The sequence below is a fragment of the Homalodisca vitripennis genome, chromosome 5 (assembly GCF_021130785.1).
Source record: "Homalodisca vitripennis isolate AUS2020 chromosome 5, UT_GWSS_2.1, whole genome shotgun sequence".
NCBI lineage: Eukaryota > Metazoa > Arthropoda > Insecta > Hemiptera > Cicadellidae > Homalodisca > Homalodisca vitripennis.
In genome coordinates, this window is record NC_060211.1 from 61,858,179 (window position 1) to 61,873,774 (window position 15,596).

Here is a 15,596-nt window from a genome sequence, read left to right on the forward strand (position 1 = left end):
CAACATGTTATATCACTGCAATGCACATTAAAATAAATAGTAAAATTTATAAAATTGCCATATACACACATTCGTGCATCGCTTCACGTACATCACAAGGTATTAAGGTAATCTGCCGCAACAACGCGCTCCTGGCGGTACGCTTGTACACTTATTACGGTAGAGATATCAGTAGAAGAGCGCGCCACTGTTCAACAACAAAACAAAAAGCTGATGTGTAGTGGAATGAAAAACGCTAATAATTTAAGTACATTCAGGGCATTGTATTGTTTAAATAAAACTGTTATTCATATAAACAAATTCGTACAGATGTTTGAACAAGTTTTCGTAGCCGTATCTCTTTAAAAGTAGAATTTTGTAATAAAACATGATTTCGATAAAATTTTTCCTTCGAAACTACTGTTTGATTTAAAATATGGATGGTTAAAATTGGTTAAAGGAAACAAGGGGAGCCAGAACAATCATTGCCTAGTCGGTTTTAGTAGCTAAACTCGTTACTAGCAGCCTACACCAACGAACAGTTTTGTTTTTGTACCTGCACATTATATTTATTTATTACCAACAGCTGTATATATATAACAAGCAATCATTGATTCATAACACCACATAAATATTCGGTTAGAATTACAGTGATTGGACAGATGGACTTCAGATAACATACCTTGTATATACTGTAGATATACATAGAGAAGTCTATGCGTGATACAGAGCGGCACCGAGAGTTACTGGCGTACCATTCATTGCATATCGAGCGTTACTAGCACGACTTGGATAATGTAGTACACTATGTGAATGGGGCAGCGAGGAGGGTGTTATAAGGAGAGATGAGGTTTATCGAGATGAATTATGAAGAGCAAAGGTTGACAATTTTACCTAGATTATCTAGGCACTGGATATAAATTAAGAGATCAGGTTAGTTTTTAAATTGTCGGGAGTTTTGTTCCCTTTCCAGTAATTTAACACAAAGGGAGATTTCGAGTTGGGGGCACCATATTGTTTGGCAGCCATTAAAACGTTAGAGTATGTCATAAGATCCCATTGACACATACGAATTCTCCTAGTTCCATTTCCTATCTTAAACATATCTCAAAAGCTAGCTGGGGACTGGCTCTTCATAATTAATAGAGTATAACTTTACGAAACCTGATTAATCCCCTTGATTATTAATATTTAATTACACAATCGTACATATTAATCTAACTCTAACTGTATTAGTACGATTGAGGTCAGATAAATCTCGTATGTTAGTCACTTACATATCGATAGAGAACATTACAACAGAAATGAAGAATCGGTCAGTCACTAAAAGAACGAGTACCTCTAGACATGGCCTGATTGGCTTTTGTACTGGCGTTATTACGCTGATATGGGTAAGCTGATTTGTCCAGAAAGATTGGACAGTCAAACTTTTGTGAGCCACTCTTAATATTGAATTCTGCAGACAATGTAGATAAAAATATATTTGCAAATGTCACATCTAAACTCAAAGATAAAGCATCGTTGTGTAGTTTAGCTCTATTACAACCTCTTACTTAACTTACTTATTTTGCAACCAATATCGTCAATAATCAGCTACGAAAATTTGGAAATAGACTAACTATTCTTCTGGAAATAAACTCCAAAATACCTTTTTTTTAAATACATTTATAGAAAAGTTAAACATATTTCTTATATTTTGTGACGCTTTAGACCTTGGTTTCTGTAAGGACAGACAGGTACAGAAACAAGAGCCAGATGGACCGGGACAGGAGACAGATGTTCATTCCAGCCAGACAAGAGAGGCAGACCGACATTTCCGCCATATGTAAAGGCCACATAGGTCAAATCTGTCGCCGGGCCAGCGAATGTGGGTGGCGAATGCAACCGGTCGGTCACAGACCAGAATACAGGGCCCTTCAGTTAACTGCCTCACAACTGTTTTCACACATTCGGAGACATTTGTCTCTCGGTTTCATAAAGTAGTATAAAAGTTATACATTTAAAACATCTGAATTTGAATATAACCATTTCGAGTAATGTACAGTACTGTTCTTACTACGGTAGAGCTGCTTCCCCTAGAGCATCAAAAGTGATTAAATTAATTACATTGTTATGAGTGTGCTTTATGAAAGTACGGGGATAATAAATAATTAAGTACCCAGGTGTGTGTGTTGTAAAAGAATTAAACAAATCTGAAATTGGGTAATGGTTATTTGAAAGTGAATCATACGGAATGTCTAATCTGTTTCGGAGAATTAACTGACGAAACAAAGATAAATTTCGTTGTTTATAAATTAATTTCTTTGCTTGCGATTTCATAAAAAAATTTGGCACATAATTTGGCAAAAACATAAATTGGAAATAATATTATACTATTATATATCTGGCGCGCTTTCTAAAAATAAATGTTGAATATTGTGTGCTTTTTTACTTCAAACCTTCATTTAAGTTTATATAAACGAATTTACACTTGCATAATATTACTCGTATATCACAGACAGAAACTAAATTGAAATTATTGTGGAAATTAACACTGGAAACTTTACTTATCATGATAAACAAAATCATTCATTACAATACAATTAAACTTTCAAAACAAATACAGCAATAATGTATAATTTCAGGAAAAATTTCAAATTTTAATCTTTAACTCGTTCTATTGTAGTATTTTATAATAGATATGACTATAATTACTTAAGATAATAAAGTTCAGGTGACTGAAATTGAATTGATTTGATGAAACTATAAAAGATTCTATATTCTAACTGACAAAATTATTTATTTTTTGTCGGAAAAACACTTTTGTCTCAGTTAATTGGTGTGAATAAGCCGGCGACTCACCAAGCTACTGTTATTTTATACACGCAAACGTATAATTGGAAGACATTTTACAAATCAAATATTTTACACAATGATTTAGAACTGAACGAGAGAAAAGTCTTAATTTATAAGCTTTGGGTTACCGATCACGGATGAACATAATTTGCTGGAAGAAGTGTTATATTTCGTACGGTTTTAATATAATTGGGTACCATTAAAAAGAAATGTTGAAACTACATTTTACGTATTTAAAGAGACGTCTTAGTGATATGAATATTCTGTTTCACAGTAACCAGGGTGTGACACTAAACAGTGGGCTATTCAATTTTTTTTTTAAATAATTAAGGTTAAAGAGAAATCTTCCAAAACACAACAGCTTTATGACGTGACGAAAAACATCCTCATACCCCTCACCAACAAACCACAGTGTTGAATTTTAATATCAATGGTCCGGGCGTTCAAGTGGGTTTGTGCGGAAAACGAAAAATCCAAAGGGTTGGCTAAAGCGAAGTTCGAACACGGAATGTACAGTGCTCGGGCAATATCTTGGCATTATTCCAACACCCTGGCATTGTTCCAATTCTCTGGCACTACTCCAATTTCCGATTTTTTCTCCAGACAAACCAACGCAAATGGTAACATAGTAAAAGACAGTGCACATTTTTCTTGAAAAATTGTAATTTATTCATTGTTATGTGCCGAACATTTTTAACAGAGAATTTTTGAATTTTTACGTAATTTAGACCTGTCAAACAGAATAAAGTTTAAACAATAACATTGGCAGACAGTTAGTTATTACGGGTCCAATTAATTCGTTCTTGTACCTTAATGATTATTTACCATACAAACATGAATTGAATACTGATTATAACTGTAATTATTCAAGTTAGTCAGCATCATAGATTACAATAAGACCAATAGATAGGACATCGGGTGCTCGCAGGTGAAGCCACAGCGGAGCGGCTAATACTCAACAATATGGCGGCGCGGGCGTGAGTCACCCTACTGAGGAGCGTCGCCTTGCACCCCCGCTCTTCACTTCGCCATGGTCGAGCTTACTGTAGTGACCTGCTATACACTCTGCTTACTGACGCGTGTGGTTCCGGCGTGTTGCTAAACATCTTGTTGTTTACTCTTGTTTAACTTGTTTATGTTGTGGATGATGTTGTCTTCACAAACACACAATGCCTATGTCATGTGTTGCTTTTGGATGCTTCAAAAAAAGGAAAAATTAAACTTTCAACCAGAAGATTGTTCCTTCTTTAGGATCAATTTCTCAGAATTCGGACTGTTTGATAAAGCGTCAATAAACGAAGGTCAATAAACTAACATTTATAATATATGACTTAAAACTTCCTCCTCTTCTCAACTGTGTATTACAGATTAGTTACAATTAATTAACTGAGTTGTAAAGTTGAAACTATATTTTATTGTACATTTAAGTAATTTTTCATACTTTATTATAATTAATCTATAAATCTTACTTATTGCCTTACTAATTGTATAATAAATGTTTACAGACTTAACAAAATATTTTATTAAACCTTTATACACTTTTTTACAATATGTAAACATAAACTTAAGATATTGTATTTTGGGATATTTTGAGCTGAAGGATTATAAGGTTTAAAGTCATGTTTCACTCATCTAATAATTTACCCGCATATACAAACTTTGCTCATATTATAGTATATATGCAAAAAATAAATAGCAAATAAACTCTTGGTTATACTTGTTTAGAGTATTGACTCAGATTGAATTCCTTCCTTAATTACATAACTTATGTGATTTTATTTGAAATAATTACTGTAAACAAGTACAAATAAAGCGTGTTCTACTCACTTTTTATAATATGCTATAATGTACGATACGAGGAAACAGATGGCCCAGCACGGACCGCACGGAGCGTTGAGCTCCAAGCGGTCGCGACACTCGTAAACTAACGTCTCACAAACAATAACTTTCCGGCCAAACCATAAGAGCTAATTAAAAAAGAAAATATGTTCTGAAAACTTCAACTATTCAACAACATTTTCCACCGTTTTTAAAGTTGCCTGACCAAAAAAAACGGCAAAAGTAGCAGGCGACTAACTTTTTTATGTCAAGTTTTAAAATGTAAACATAATTCTCAACTTTATTTAATTATTTAAATTGCAAAACTAAGTTTTTTGAACATTTGAATGATACCACAGGCATCCATAGCTTATTGACTTCACTCATACAGAGTTTCAAAGTATTTTCTTTATTCTAAGTAGGGTAGATCACGAGTTGATTGAAACGGGAGAACTGAATTTTTTACACTAATCGGAGCGTAGTTTTGAGTTTCTATCCCACGACAACATGGCGGACCTGGCTTCACCTGCCCCAATGTTGCAAGGTAGGCATAGCCCATCTATTTGGTCTTATTGTAATCTATGGTCAGCATATCAACATTATTGGGAAAATAATTTTGTGATATTAATAATATTATAATACCAATGGAGGGGTACAATAAAATATTATTAGATATGGCGACTATATAATGAGGCCGTTACATAAACTATGAAACAACTAACGGCAAACAGGGAGTGGCGGCAAAAAGGCTGTTCTTACAATCAGTCATACATGCCTATGTATTGCAAAACAAATTGCAACAACATTATAGCTTACTTTTTTGAACCCCACCTCAAGAGCGGAATAGGTCGGTACTCCCGACACACTGATACATGCGGCATTGACGGCAGTCGGTATCACACTCCACATAAACACTGTCGCTCTATCATAACCGCGCCTTGTTCCTTGAACACTAATTTAACTGCGACGTTGTTAGCATGCCGGCTTCTATCTTACACAAGGACATTCTTGAATTCCAAGTATTTAATAACAAGTTTGTAATTTTTAATTGTGGTTTAACATAAAAACATATCCTTTTAAACTTTAAATTTAACAGGTCGAGTGATAAAATGGTAAAGAACAAGCTGTATTCAAGGCCATCTTGATTTTTTGGACAATGAACCGTAGTTAACGTAAAACCAACTTGCTAATTTATTTAATCGTAGAGTTTTACCAGATGTTTCACGTGTAATTTATTATACTCATCGACCGCATTTCAGTTTTTCCAATGTTCATTATCAACAAAAAACTTACTTTTATAATAAACCCATTACCGTACGAAAAACTATACAACGTGCACTTTGAGGAATATACTAAAACATTTAATTTAAAAATTAAGGAGTATATGGTTTACGATTTAAAACTATTGTTAAGGTACAATACTCACGATCGTTCAAATGCTTTAAAACCACACAACTGTATAGTAGGCTAAATAGCATAAATTCTTGTTTCTAAAATAAGAGAAAAAAGTGACTAGTTAAAGCAAAACATGCACAAATGGCGATTAAACTGCACTCACATCACACTAACACAAACCACTGATCATAACATAGTTACGGGCTGTTTAAACGAGCGGCGTAAAGCAACAATCCACAAAAGAACATGTATAAGAAGCAGAAGAGCAAAGTCGCACAGAGTGAGAGTAGATAGCGCATTAGGCGAGTCGCGACTGCAGGCTACGCACGGCTGCCGGTTAAAATTAGCGGCTCCCCTCCGCTAGCGCTTTACAGACGTCTCGCGGGTTGGACGGTACCTCGTTTTGCAAGAAACAGCTGAAGGGGTGATTGTCCCTTTCTACTGAAGAACGTTTTACACACTATTCTAGGGGAAAATAAGAAACCAGCATAGTTCTAATTGTTATTATTAACTTTTAATGGTATCGTGTTAAAATGTATTAACTTCATGATCTTAGCTCAAAACGCCAATTCTTAAGACTACTAATTCCAGAATATAGAACAGAAGATTTTGATTTTAAACGTATAAAATGTTTTGATAGAGCGATGAGTATTTAAGGAAAAGAGCGACCATCGCTAGAATCACTTCTGCCAAAATCTTACTCAGGGGGTAATTTGGGTAGTCGTAAAGTTAATACTAATCGAATTGAATTTAAAAATACTTTCTTTCAAGCAACATACAGTACAACAAATGTACACTTAGAACAATAAACATATAGCTCACATAAGTCCAAGCCTTGGACCAATATTAAAAACCCATTTTAAAATTAAAGAACTAAGCAAGGTATTATTCCCTCCGATTTCCCGTCCATAACATAATATCTAGGTTATTTGGACAATATTTTGTGTATTTATGAATTAAATGATGAAGATTTCTTAAAATTGGTATAAAAATGTTTAATCTATTAATGTTATGTACTACCACTTTGAAATAAAAGAATAAATATATGAAATATTGCAAAAAAACGAAACAGAATATTATATTATAATTGCTATATTGGCTAGAATATTTTAATAGCAGACTATGACAGTCATTTGGCAGGTGATAGTTTTCTTAACCTCTAGGATTGGCACAGTCAGTCCAGGTACTTTCTCTCGCCAAATACATCAAATTGCAATACCATAATGGTACAGTATTAACTTGACCTCAGGAGATGTCAACATTGCACAGACGCCTTAGAGATATTATTTCATCTCTAAAAACTGTTTTACACTTCGGTGGCCGACTCTTCCCTTTAGTTAAATCATGGACACCTCACTGTGTTTGCGACATAATATTATATCTTCTAGCCAACGATACCCACAGCTGAAGTTAGATCGGCCGAAGTTTAAGCTCTTGTAACGAACGCATAAGTCAACTATATATGTCTGTCATATACTGCTAGGAGGCAGTATGGTTGTTTACTTCGCTCGCTAATCCAATAAATTATGGCATAATATCGAAGAAGAAGTACAACCAGGATTAGAAACGACATCATGACAAAGTTTATATGACAAAAATATCTCAGCTGTTGTAAAAATAGGAATTCGCCTATCCGTGATTACCGTGAAATAGGTTTATAGAGAGAGAAGTGCAGAGATGGAAGCTATGTGTGTGACCAATCATTTGAAGTTGAGTCCTCATTGTCGTTTCAGATAAACGCTCCTTGTAATTGTACAAGTTAGATATCTACAGTTGTATTGGTTTACAACTTCACAGTCGGACTAGTTGAAGGTAGCTGAATAGCTGAAGGAACAAAAAACAGTGGGACCAGGCACTATGTTTATTCAACGAACCATTTGCTCCGTGACTACAATTTCAGGAAACAAGCGATCGCAGTGAGCCCGTGACCATAGCAAATGGAATCACAAAGCAGTACACCAGACACTAGAAGCAATTTTATGTGGCACAAAAATCGTCGAGGGGAGAGCCCGTTCTTTTTCACTGATGGGTTACGGTACGATTTGGGTATATAAAATTTGATATTATTCCTAGCCTAAACTAAGGAAATAGAATGATATAGCAAAAAATGTTGGAAAGCAAGAACATTACATTGTATTCTTTCCGGTTTACATAATATAGTCATATCTCCGAAGAACGAATACCGAGGGTACAGTCAAAGACAACGAGTCGGGTGGTCTGTAAAGTAGGTGTACTGTATATTTCTTTTTGATGAATTAAAATAATCATAAATATTATTAGTAAATCGGTACAGTTTTAAAATTTCATGTATTTGTGTGTATGCCTGCGTAGGTTTGTCCACACACTATCTCGAAAACCATTTAACGTACAGTGAAGAGATTAAGCACCAATTATGGTCTATTGAAGAGTAAAGCACAACAGAAATTAGAGATTTTCATTCCATTCTTTATAACGGAATTAGACTAAAGTGCGAGAAATAGACGCTTTTTGATTAAAACTGTAGCATTTCAAGCCTAGTAAATAAATATTGTATTGATCGGACAAAGCAAACTCAGCTATAGCACCGTAATCAATTAAACCAAAAGTTAATTAAACTGGAGGAATAGAAAGTTTTCCACCCTAGTAGACTTTTAATTAATATTTTTTCTAAATAATAAGTACAAAAATAACACATGGTAAAGGACTTGAAAAAATGGTTAGGCAATATACAGTAATATATTTGACTATAATTACATATTAATTTTTTTACGAATTAAAAATAAAAATGGTATACTATTGTTTTGTTCAAGTTCGTATGAAAATTTAATGGTAGGGTAAAATACATTTAAGATCGAGATAAAGTCTTGTAGGTTTTCATTTTTATTAAATATTGAAAATACATTATCAACGTATCATATCCACTTTCTTGGGAAATATTTCATTTTAGTTTTAGCAGTAGTTAACAATGAAACATGTAAGAGGGTTTCCCATTGCTGTACCATCTTTTTGAGTGTAGTAGAATTCTTTAAACTGGAAAGTATTCTGATTCATAAACATAGTTATCAACATCGAATATTCATCAATTATTTATTTCTGTAAATTTATAAAAGATTAACAATCCACAATTATCACAAATGTTAGGAAATATCAAAGAACTCACAGTGTTAGAGTTGTCATTCGAAAACAAATCAGGAATTTATTAAATAAAATTCAAAGACTGTGAAAAAAGGGACATCAAGACACGCTTTAAAGAAATCTTTTCACACATAAAATATAGAAGGACTGAAAAATCTGCTAAAGCGAAACACTTTATTGAATAAGAACACATCATCTCTAATAAAAATGTAAGATTATTAAAAGAATTCTTTGTTTAAAATTTATTTTTGACAATGATGGAAGGATTGTGAATGAAACAGGATTTTTCCGGACATTTACCATTGTTCAGTGAAACAAAACATCAGTAACACCGTTATTAAAAGAAGTTACAAACACAAAACGCTTAAATGCTTAGGAAACATTTTGCATAAACAAATATCAAGAAATACATTAATAATGAAGACGGGCCTATTGAAATTCAACTATACTCATATCACAATTCATAAGAATGTACATTACATTCATAAGGATCATAAGGCAAAATTAGATTAAAATATTTTAAACTAGCTAACCATTTCCCGAATCCTTTACCATATGTTATTTTTGTACTTATTGTTTGGAAAAATGTAAATATTTATATGTTTGTAGAAGCCTGACGATGGAATCCTAGATTCTGAAAGGCGTCGCAAAAATAAAATTAATATTAGAAAATGTGTTGTAATTCACTTGTGGTATTAAATATCAACACGTTTTGAAAAATTTTGTTTGTTAGATAAAAAGTTATATATCTCTGTCCCAATAAATTATCCCGGATCCAAATGAAGAACTACTTAGAACATTCTAGAGTTGATACTGGACTGAAAGATTGTGTTTGATATAATTTACGAAAATATTTTGAGGAGCCAATAACCTTCTCTTCTTTGCAGAATTATACAGCATACATTACATATGCAATCCATATTTTGACCACTAAGACATATTGTGATATATTTTCAAATTGTAATAAACTCATCTTGATCTGTTTGTTACCTTACTGTGACTATACTATCGTGGGTATTACAAAAGCTTTTATTAAAACTGCAGAAACAAGGAATGTTGACTCATATTTAATATGACACTGATTTCATAGCTTGAAGTCTCCCACGTCCTGACTCAACAGTAGCCGGACTAGATAGCACTAGATACAGTGTCAGCCTGCAGATGCAAGATAAGTGCCGATGCAATGACGATGAAAGCGTTCTACGGCAGCATGAGCCGCTTCTAATTAAGGCGCTACAATGGTGAAACAACGGCACTGAAGGCGGGCTATATTTAGCACATGCTGGGACTGGATTTCACAATCTCCAGGTCCCAGGCAGACAGGTGCGCCTGGACTGGACAACTTGATCCCGTAAATATTTACTATAACAACATCTCAGCCAGAATTGTACAGGATGATGTGGGGGAATGGTGTGGTTGTACTCGTATGTTTACGCAGAACCGCGCGAGCAGCCGACACCTACCTAAACAACGTGGTGTCCAAATATACCACACGTAATTGCAGGCTCTTCCACTATACTGGAACTCTGAGGCACAGAACTACTACTTGCTCTCAGCAACTGTCAACGCGGCGCGGTCAGCAGAACATCCTTGTGCAATCAAAAATTTTTATAAAGCATAATGCATAACACTGTCAGTTTAAAAATTGAGAAAGATGTTCAAATATTACAATTTCTCCCAACGATTGTAACTGATTTCACAGCATCATTTGTATGACAATAATGTCCTTATAGGAGTTGCCGAGTTTAATGAGTCTTCGAATTTCAGGATACACATAATAGAACTGTATTAAAATCGAGGATGATTAATTAAATCTTACTCCCTATAACCACATCCGATGTGTTCAAACCTTCCTTGGTAGTCACAAAATATCAGGCGTTATGGAATCGGAACATAACGACCATGAAAGCAGTGAAATGTATCTCTTACTTGCCTGTTTCTGCATACTGATACAACAATAATGGTAATTAAAAAAAACATTTATTTTAAGTAACAGAAAGTAAAATATTGCTAAAGCCAAGCAAATTTTAATTCATAATAAGTATCAAATCAATAAAATTTGTTAATAGCTTTACGAGTGACGACATTGTCTCTCAGAGCTCAATGGCTGATACTCTCTGAAATTAGATCTGTTGGGAAAGTTTTGAGTCGTCTGAGTGATATTGCGTTTGGTTCTATCTACAAAGGACGGGGCTTATATGTCTCCACATTCAACATTAAGCTTACTTCTAAAACTTTCTCCAGCCCCATCCTTGGATATAGGGTTTTGTAAGTGATAACAATGTCTCTCAGAGCTCAACGGCTGATACTCTCTGAGATTAGATCTGTTGGGAAAGTTTTGAGTCGTCTGAGTGATATTGCGTTTGGCTCTATCTACAAAGGCGGGACTTATATGTCTCCACATTCAACATTAAGTCTACTTCTAAAACTTTCTCCAGCCCCATTCTTAGATATAACGTTTTGTAAGTGATAACAATGTCTCTCAGAGCTCAACGGCTGATACTCTCTGAGATAAGATCTGTTGGGAAAGTTTTGAGTCGTCTGAGTGATATTGCGTTTGGCTCTATCTACAAAGGCGGGACTTATATGTCTCCACATTCAACATTAAGTCTACTTCTAAAACTTTCTCCAGCCCCATTCTTGGGTATAACGTTTTGTAAGTGATAACAATGTCTCTCAGAGCTCAACGGCTGATACTCTCTGAGATTAGATCTGTTGGGAAAGTTTTGAGTCGTCTGAGTGATATTGCGTTTGGTTCTATCTACAAAGGCGGGACTTATATGTCTCCACATTCAACATTAAGTCTACTTCTAAAACTTTCTCCAGCCCCATTCTTGGATATAGGGTTTTGTAAGTGATAACAATGTCTCTCAGAGCTCAACGGCTGATACTCTCTGAGATTAGATCTGTTGGGAAAGTTTTGAGTCGTCTGAGTGATATTGCGTTTGGTTCTATCTACAAAGGCGGGACTTATATGTCTCCACATTCAACATTAAGTCTACTTCTAAAACTTTCTCCAGCCCCATCCTTGGGTATAGGGTTTTGTAAGTGATAACAATGTCTCTCAGAGCTCAACGGCTGATACTCTCTGAGATTAGATCTGTTGGGAAAGTTTTGAGTCGTCTGAGTGATATTGCGTTTGGCTCTATCTACAAAGGCGGGGCTTATATGTCTCCACATTCAACATTAAGTCTACTTCTAAAACTATTTCCAGCCCCATCCATGGGTATAGGGTTTTGTAGGTGATAACAATGTCTCCAGAGCTCAACGGCTGATACTCTCTGAGATTAGATCTGTTGGGAAACTTTTGAGTGGTCTGAGTGATATTGCGTTTGGCTCTTTCTACAAAGGAAATCAATTTAGTTGATGAAAAATGCAATTGGAAGTACAGGAGTTTTATGAGAAAATGGATTGTTAACAAGAAGTACTATATTATGAAATTAGTAATTAGTTTGAAAATAATATCAGGAGAAATTGCACACTGCGACATATAAACTATTTCTAGCGTAGTTCTGCAATTGATCTACCGCTTGTTGAGATTTGACCAAATTGTGACAACGGAATTATCAGGCAGGATAGATGTCACTTTTTCCATTCTCTCTCAATATTGGAATTAGAAAATCTTTTACTTACGGATTTCAGCAGCTAATGTGAAGATTGAGGGTCACCGTCAAATAGACAATAACTCAGTCTTTCGAGCTTGTAGTTAAGTACATTAGTTCTCCTGAATAACACGAAATATAAAATTCTGTACTGTACACTTATTCTACACATAAAAGAGGTGTGGACCTTTAATAATATTTCGTAAAACATATTACACATTTCATTGTGTAAAACGTTGACTAACAAAATACAACTGTAAAAGCTCTATCACTCTGAACAGTAATGTTTCAAATCCAATCTCTTCTCGCTAGAAATAACTAACAGATCCACTTTGTCGCACGTGTAGTAAACAATCCAACGTTATTGCTACGAGCATTAACTCAGCTCGGGCGCTGGATTGTAAACTTATACTACACCAACTTAACAGCTGTTTACTTCCTATACCCTGCTTCCCTGGTACTTTCTGTGGACCTGTGATTGCAACTATTTGGTTCAAGTATTAAGGAGTAAACTCAGACTGCAGTAACTGAACTGCTGTCTTCCTACATGCTACTCTCCCAATACTTGATGTAATGACTGCGTTCAGACTGGTACTATTTTGTCGGAGTACTTGATCAGCCATGCAAGCCATGCATTCTGTATAAGCATTTGAAGAAGTGCTCAATTCTTTGTATCTTTCGGTCCTCATGGACCACAACCCCATGCTAGAATCTTATCAAATCGAATGAGGTGTAAAGTCGGTACAGTAAAAGGTCGATGGTACTGATAAAAAAATGCTACGATCACAGAAAGCACTTGAACCCGCGCTATCTCAACTTAGATCAAAAGTCAGATGTCTCTGATGTCCAAACAATGTAAAGAGTTCATTTTAAATTCTTCGTCGCCGACTTTCGGATGAACATGACTCCAGACTTCAGATTCAAGGAATCAAGTCTGTGGCAGCGTCAGATTTCAGATGCTGCACTAAGGGGAAAGTGAACTGGAGCTAAACTCAACATTCACAGCATAAATAACGCTTATTGCAAATGTAGTGTACATAAATTTATTTTCAAACTGTGACAATTATCAGGACGTAAGCCAAAATATTGACTGTATAGTTTAATGGGAGATTATAGTACTAGTTCAAAAAGTAAAGAACCAAATTTTAATTAACAAGAAAATTTATGACTTCACTATATGACGAGCCTCAATAGTCCCTTACAATGCGGTGTAAACCATTACGTAAACTTAGGAGATAATGGTCTGGCGAAGAAATATCATGCGGAAATATATGTGCGCTTCTTGGTAAAAATAAATTTTTTACAAATGTAATAAAGGTTTAAGTCTATTTAGTTCCCTATACCTTTTTAAAATGCTGACACCAAACCTTCTAAAAGACTAAGAGGTACCCGTGAGGAATTACTGTAACACTGCAAAGTACCATATGGTTTAATAGTATCTTACTACATTTACAATACCTAGTTCTGAAAAACGTTTTTTAAGTTCTTGGCTTAAGAGTGCATATACTTTAAATATAAAATACAGTAGCATAGCTCATTGACAAGTAATAATTAAGTATGTTAAATGTCTTACAGTAATTGTCATAGTCCACGTGAGTTTAACAGGATTACATTAGGAAAACATATTTGTCACACGCTCTCATAACGCGTCAAAAGCGACACAACAATGCTTTCAGGCAGAAGCAGTCAATCATTGTAAAAGCAACATCAATCCACTGGTGCATTGTAAGAATATTATTACTGATGTCAAAGTTTCAACTGCAATAGCGAAATGCATTCTGATAAACAATCTGCCGTGGCAAACATATTTTATTAGTTCTAGTAAACACGAAATATCCTGTTCTTTCATAAAATATAGTGTATCGTATCATAGTGTAAAACATTAACAGAGTAACGCCTTCTTAAATTTACGTAAAATACATTATACAAGCCATTTTGACAGTTGAAAATAAAATATTAAAGTTGGTTTAAATTTTGATACAATATTTAAATTTGCCAAAATTTTCTACTTGTATCTGAAAATGACATATTTACATCTGTATATAACTATTTGTCTCAATACCCACTAATACTTAAAACTAAAATAAATATTTGATCCGATAGGTAAATGCCAAACCTTGTTGCCACATTTCATAAATTTTTGATTGCAACCGAATTCATGAATCCTAGATCCAAAAGATACCACCTTTCAAAGATATATATATATAATATACATATGAGTTTAAATATAGGATAAAGCGATTCCAGCGCGGGATTGTGCGTTAACCACACTGTAAATTCTAATTCAAACTAAAATAGACACGGAAATTTAACATGCCTTGGATAAACAAATAAGTCGTTTCTAAATATTTCAAATGTGACTTGCTACTGTATAATTTTCTAATATAAATACGATATCTCTTATCTTTTAATATTCTGAATATGAATAATGTTAAAAATTCATAGTTGTACCCAACATTCTTGGCTTCTTGCTCTCTTTCAAATTACGTAATAAAAGGAGAGAAATTGATATTTCCACACTTAGTTGGGGGATAATAAGAACCATTTATGGATGACATGCTCTAAAATCGCAAAGAACACACAACAGTAAGTCCATCTAGAAACATAAGTTTGCAATTGCTCAAAAAATTGATTAAAAGGTACTATGTTACATTTCTATCAATATATTAATGTAGTAGCTCTACACAATAAAACTAAATAAATCATATTAAACGTGCTAAAAAAGGATAATTACCTGAAAGCCTAAAAAATAACCTGTAAATAATTGGCTGAGCGTTACAAAAGCCAACTCGAGGACTGGAGATTTAATTTCTGTCTTCTTTCCGCAAGATATCACGAAAACGAACTGAATAT

At 34.4% G+C, this 15,596-nt stretch overlaps 1 protein-coding gene across 10 annotated transcripts in view; it reads right to left on the reverse strand.

The window, feature by feature from the left end:
* Nucleotides 1-15,596, reverse strand: part of LOC124362289 (liprin-beta-1-like) — a 168,207-nt gene that overhangs the window by 65,862 nt on the left and 86,749 nt on the right. For 2 of the 10 annotated variants that reach the window (XM_046816658.1, XM_046816652.1), the window contains exon 1: nt 6,229-6,349. The exons of 3 other annotated variants lie outside the window; for them this stretch is intronic. The gene's annotated coding sequence lies outside the window, so the exon portion shown is untranslated. Of the gene's footprint in view, nt 1-6,190; nt 6,363-15,596 lie in introns of those variants that run through there. 5 more of the 10 variants (XM_046816655.1, XM_046816657.1, XM_046816654.1 and 2 more) reach the window with 5 other exon arrangements.